This window comes from Rhinoderma darwinii, chromosome 1 (genome assembly GCF_050947455.1).
Source record: "Rhinoderma darwinii isolate aRhiDar2 chromosome 1, aRhiDar2.hap1, whole genome shotgun sequence".
In the NCBI taxonomy this organism is placed as follows: domain Eukaryota; kingdom Metazoa; phylum Chordata; class Amphibia; order Anura; family Rhinodermatidae; genus Rhinoderma; species Rhinoderma darwinii.
In genome coordinates this window covers 353540444-353546912 of record NC_134687.1, presented here as the reverse complement: position 1 = coordinate 353546912, position 6469 = coordinate 353540444, and positions in this window count along the sequence as shown.

Below are 6469 nucleotides of genomic sequence, written 5' to 3'. Positions count from 1 at the left end.
CCAGACAGACTGTAAAAATTATAAACCCATCGCGTTATTGAACGCTGACCTCAAAATTTTCACCAAAATTCTAGCTGCACCCCTCAACGTTTGGCTACCATCCCTTATCCACAAAGATCAAGTGGAGTTTGTTCCATGCTAGCAAGGAGGAAACAATACCCGAAGAACCATTGACCTTATTGAAGTTGCTAATAGACTTGCGGAGCCCACCTTATTATTGAGCCTTGACGCCGAAAAGGTGTTTGATCGCCTGGGGTGGCCTTTCATGTTCTCTTGCCTGAAGGCTTTTGGCCTGTCTGGTCCCATCCTGTCTGCCCTAACTCAACTTCATTCTAACCCAACAGCCACGATTATGCTTCCACATACCTCCACTCATCCATTTCAGATCCGCAATGGCACACAACAGGGCTGCCCCCATTCCCCATTACTTTTTGCCCTTTCTATTGAACCCCTAGATGCTGCCATATGATCTCATCCAGACATTAGAGGCGTAAAAGTCTGTGATAAAGAGTTTAAATTGTCCCTTTTTGCAGATGATATTTTGCTTACTCTTACGCACTTACATACCACTCTCCCTAACCTCCATGCTCTACTGCAAATTTATGACAACTTTCTGGGTATAAGGTTAATACCAGTAAAACTGAGGCTCTTCCGTTGCACATTCCTCCTGACTCCTTGCAAAGACTAAATGACAATTTTTCATTTCACTGGCAAACCCACTCTCTTAACTATTTAAGGGTCCAGCTGACACCCACTTATCATTCACTTTATGCTTCCAATTTCCCTCCTGTGTACAGGAATATACATGCCTTGTTAGACAAATGACTAAAACTGCCTCTGTCTCTCTTTGGTCGTATTTCTGCGGTCAAAATGACTGTGCTACCAAAACTACTCTACCTATTTGAAACACTTCCACTTCCTTATCCTGTCCCCATGAGAGACTTGAAAGCTTGAAAGCCCTGTTGCGTTTCATATGGGCGCGAAAGAGACATAGTTTTGCAAAATTGGTCATGATGGCTGACAAGGAGTCAGAGGGCCTTGCTGTTCCGAACATCCTCTATTTTTATCACTGTTAGTAATATAGATATTCCTGTTAATTTTCCCTAGAATATATAATTTATAATTATATAATTAATTTCTCACTGATTCTTTCAACCTTTAGGGATATTGTTGCTTCCGGTTACTATATAACCGTCTATATTTGAATGTATCTGCATGAACTAAATGGTGATACAAATGTATCAATATTCATTTGTAGTGCTTTCGCACTTTACATTCACACTATTAATTAAAGTAATTTGGTAGACAAATAGGATATATGCCCCACAAGAATTATTCCCTCTCTAGTTTTTATTCTGTTTTTTTATATTTTTTATATTTTATACATTTTAATACTTTTATATATTTCTCTTCAATAGAAATGTTTATATTATACAGGCAATAATAGGTGTTAATAATACGACTAGAGATCTATTGCCCCACTCATATGCACTGATGAATATTGGTAGTAAGGTAGAGATCTTTATCCCTACTCATTAAAGCCCATAAACACTGGACTGCTTTTGTAACTCTGCAGTCCTATCACCTGCACCAGATTCAGAGTCAACAGTACCAGTGCTATTTAAGCACAATTGTAAGTGTATCTACCAAGTAACAGCCCTATTGGAGTTAATTTATCTATTCAGCCACCAAGTGTAAGCCCTACGCATTTCTTTACTTTATATATCTGCCGTAAGTCTTCAGGGGCCTGCAGAATTAGTCTATTAGATCTTTCAACTAAGACTAACTTAGGACAACTTGTACTAAGAGCATCGATTCATGCCTGGCTTGGACCTGGATTGCTAGCCGCAGTTGGCGGCAGAACACCCTGTCTTAAATAGGCGAAGTGTCCACCCCCCTGTGAATGCCTTAACCATTGATAGGACTCAGTGCATCGTGGCTCGTCGTATGTATCCAATCATAGGCTGGCAGAACCCAGCCACTCCTAGATGACGTGTGGAGTGGTGATTGGAGTAACGACTTTGCACTGTTGTCAGTGCGATGTCCATGACCAACACTGGCATGGATCAGATATAGCTCCCAGGTCCTCCCTCCACGCTAAGGCAGGGGGTGGGGCCATGTCGAGACATGCAACACCGTCCAGCCTGTCCTATAAGCTGTGCCACAATCATCGATAATAGTTGCATAAAGTGAAGCGGGGGATACAATTGTTTATTGGTGTGTGTAACTTAGTTAGATAACTATCCAGACACAGAACAATATAAAGTTTAAGCAGAACACAGTCCTGTCTAGGATAACAAGCCACTATTATCCAAATATACCATCCCCCATATATCGGCGGCATAGGTCGACCCCCATATAGATGAACAGTCCCATTTTGGGAGAACATAAGACAATGTTATTTGAGTGAACCATCCCATTATATTATAGGGCAATATAGTACGGATATAAAGTCCCATCTATGTAGTATGAAGGGACATATATCTTACTCTACATACCTATATGAAACTGGTAAATGACAGATAATCATTAATACCCACAGGGCTTGATGTATGAAGTCTGTAAATCCATCTGCATTCCTTTTGGAGTAGAAGTCAATTTAGATTCCCTCCACGGTTGGATGATCTGATCACCTCTATAATTTGGAATGCGATGTCATCCTCTCTATTGTTGTGTATCTCTCGCATGTATCCTGCTAGACATGTATCGTCTTTCCTGCAGATATTTCCGATGTGATCCAGGGGTCTTCTCCTGAATTCCCGGATTGTTTTCCCCACATAATTTTGTGGGCAAGTTCATGTTGCTATATACACAACCCCATGGGATTTACAGTTTCCAAATTCCCTATTTTTGAAAATTTGTCCTGTGGTTGCACTCTGAAAGATTTTGCTTTATACAATATACTTGCATGCCTTGCATGATCCACATTTATATGTTCACGCTGGAATGTCCAACAGCCATCCTATCAATGGTGTACACTTGGTGAAGTGACTGTGAACCAAACAGTCCTTGAGATTCTTACCCCTTCTAAATGTGATAATTGGTTAGGAAGCAACTGCCTTATTAAGATCATTATCGGCAGTTAGGATACCCCAAAACTTTTGAAATATGGTCCTGATCTCTCTATGCCTGTTATCACAAGTACCTACTACTCTGATCTGTGTTTGAATCTCCTCCTTTGTGTTTTTTTTCGGGACCAATAAGTTAGTTCTATTATTGGATAGTGCATTATGATACGCGTCTCTAAGGATTTTATCCAGATAGCCTCTTGTCTGGAACCTCTGTCCCAACTGTCTAGACTTATTCATGAAGTCCCCTAAGTCCGAGCAATTTCTCCTAAGTCTGAGGTATTGTCCCTTATGGATTCCTCTCTTCAGACTAATCGGATGGTGACTGTCCCATGCCAAAAGGCTATTAATTGCCGTGATCTTCCGGAAGAGCGTAGTAGTCAAATTACCTCTCTCCGTTTTGGTGGTGGTTATGTCTAGGAAAATAATTGATGTTGTGTATATCTCTGAAGTAAAGAACAGTCCCAATCCATTTATATTCAATGTACTGACAAGTACCCCAACGCTGAAATCAGTATTTAATACACTATCCAATACCTATAAGGATAACATCAGATCATGGTGGAAGGTCAAAAGTCTGGAAAACTATATACAACAAAATATAGTCCCCAAAGGTCTTAGAATTAACATTATTCCAGCAAGAACACCAGAACTTTTGGAGAAATGGATAATGGAAGCAACAGCTGGCTCTGTACTTTTCATGAGAATACTAATAGAACAAGAGAATAAAAATCTAGAAAAATCCACACTAGTATTAAAGGAACAGATTGAAAAAATAAAGATCTTTAAAAATGATGGGGGATTTGAACAGCAGGAGGCCCAACTGCAACAGATAATAGAGAAGCTACAAATAGCAATCAAGGAAAGAAAGCATTTACAATTTACAAAAGACTTACAGGCTTTTAAGGAATATAGAGCCTATAATTTCGAGGGCTCGATTCAAGGAACTGATTCAAACTCAGAAAGATCCTCTTCCGACATTGAACAATCCGACTCAGAAGGCACTGTAAAACAACACCTGGGCTTTAGTTATAATAACCCCAGAATGGGTCCCTCTTATAGGGGACCACAGCGTGGGATGGGTAGACGCCAAAGGAGAGGATATACTGGTAATAGAGATTTTTTAGGGACCAATTACCCGACAACCAGCTATGCACTACTAACCAGGTCCACACAACAATAATGAGGTCTAGGAGTGCATGATATGTGAACCCCATAGGCTCTGTTTTAGAGAAAAATGGGGAAAAAGAGAGTTAAGAACCATGACCTTAAGCAATGTAGGGAACTGGAAATAGAAGAGGCAGATTATCCTGACTTTCTAAATCTGATGGTTCTCCTGAAAGAAAATGAAGGAGAGTTGGGCCAGGGTCCTTTCACGACATTAACCCCTTTAGGACACAGCCTGTTTTGGCCTTGTGGACACAGATGATTTTTTCAAATCTGACGTGTCACTTTATGTGGTAATAACTCCGGAATGCTTTTGCCTATCCAAGCAATTCTGAGATCGTTTTCTCATGACATATTGTATTTTATGTTAGTGAAAAAATTTGGTCGATAAATTCAATATTTACTTCTGAAAAACTTTAAATTTTAGAGAAAATTTGCAAAAATTAGCATTTTTCTAAATTTAAATATATTTGCTTGTAAAACAGATAGTAATACCGCACAAAATAGTTACTAGTTAACATCCCCCATATGTCTACTTTATGTTTGCATTGTTTTTTTTCACGTCCTTTTATTTTTATAGGACGTTACAAGGCTTAGAACTTTAGCAGCAATTTTTTATATTTTCAAGAAAATTTCAATAGGCCATTTTTTCAGGGACCAGTTCAGTTCTGAAGTGGCTTTGAGGGCCTTCTATAATAGAAAGTCCCCATAAATCACCCCATTTTGAAAACTGCATCCCTCAAGGTATTCAAAACCACATTCCGAAAGTATTTTAACCCTTTAGGTGTTTCACAGGAATTAAGGCAAAGTAGAGAAGAAATTTTTTGACTAAATTAATTTGTAATAATAAAAAAATCTGTAACACAGAAGGTTTTACCAGAGAAATGCAACTCAATATTTTTTGCGCAGATTCTGCAGTTTTTAGAAATATCCCACGTCGCCCTAGTGTCCTAATGGACTGAAACACAGGCCTCAGAAGCAAAGGAGCACCTTGTGGATTTTGGGGCCCCCTTTCTTTAGGAATATATTTTAGGCACCATGTCAGGTTTGAAGAGGTCTTGTGGTGCCTTAACAGTCAAAACCCCCCAAAGTGACCCCATTTTGGAAACTATACCCCTCAAGGCATTTTTCTAGGGCTATAGTTAGCATTTTGATCACACAGTTTTTTTGCACAATTTAGTGGAATTAGTCTGTGAAGATGAAAATCACCTATTTTTCTGTGGAAACATAGAATTTTTTCATTTTTACAAGGCATAAAGGAGAAAAAGCACCCCAACATTTGTAAAGCAATTTCTCCCAATTACGGCAATACCCCATATATGGTCATAAACTGATGTTTGGACCCACAGCAGGGCTCAGGAGGGAAGGAGCGCCTTTTGGATTTTGGAGCGTAGATTTTGCTGGATTGGTTTTCAGTGCCATGTGTGGGTTTGCAACGCCTCGGAGGGACCAAAACAGTGGAAACCCTCCAAAAGTTACCCTATTTTGGAAACTACACCCCTCAAGGAATTTTTCTAGGGAAATAGTGAGCATTTTGAACCCACAGGATATTTTTTAGAACCAAGCTGACCAAAAAACAGCGATTTTGGCACTTTAAATTCTTTATGTCTTACAGCGTTCACCGTGCGCAATAAATTACATTTTACTTTATTCTGCAGGTCGGTACGATTACGGCGATACCATATGTGTATAGTTTTTTTGAAGTTTTGCAGCGTTTGCACAATAAAATGACGTCTCTATAAAATAATTTATTTTCTGAGACACCCTATTCTGAGCCGTAACTTTTTTATTTTTTGTCAAAAAAGCTGTGGGAAGTCTTGTTTTTTGCGGGACGGGTTGTAGTTTTTATTGGTACTATTTTGGGGTAAATGTGACTTTTTGATCACTTTTTATTCTATATCTTGGGAGGGGTGGTGACCAAAAAATAGCGATGCTGACATCGTTTTCGGTTTATTTTGTTTGCGGCGTTCACCGTGCAGAAAAAATAACATTATAATTTTATAGTTTGGGTCGCTACGAACACGGTGATACCAAATATGTATACTTTTTTTTAACTTTTTTATTTTTTCCTATAATAAATCACTTATTATAGGAAAACAAAAACGTTTATTTTTACACTTTTATAAAATACTTTTATTAACTTTTTTTTACTTTTTGCTATTTTTTTTTTACCTGCAGTTATTAACGCTGCTAGAATACATTACACTACCTAGGTAGTGTAATGTATTCCAACT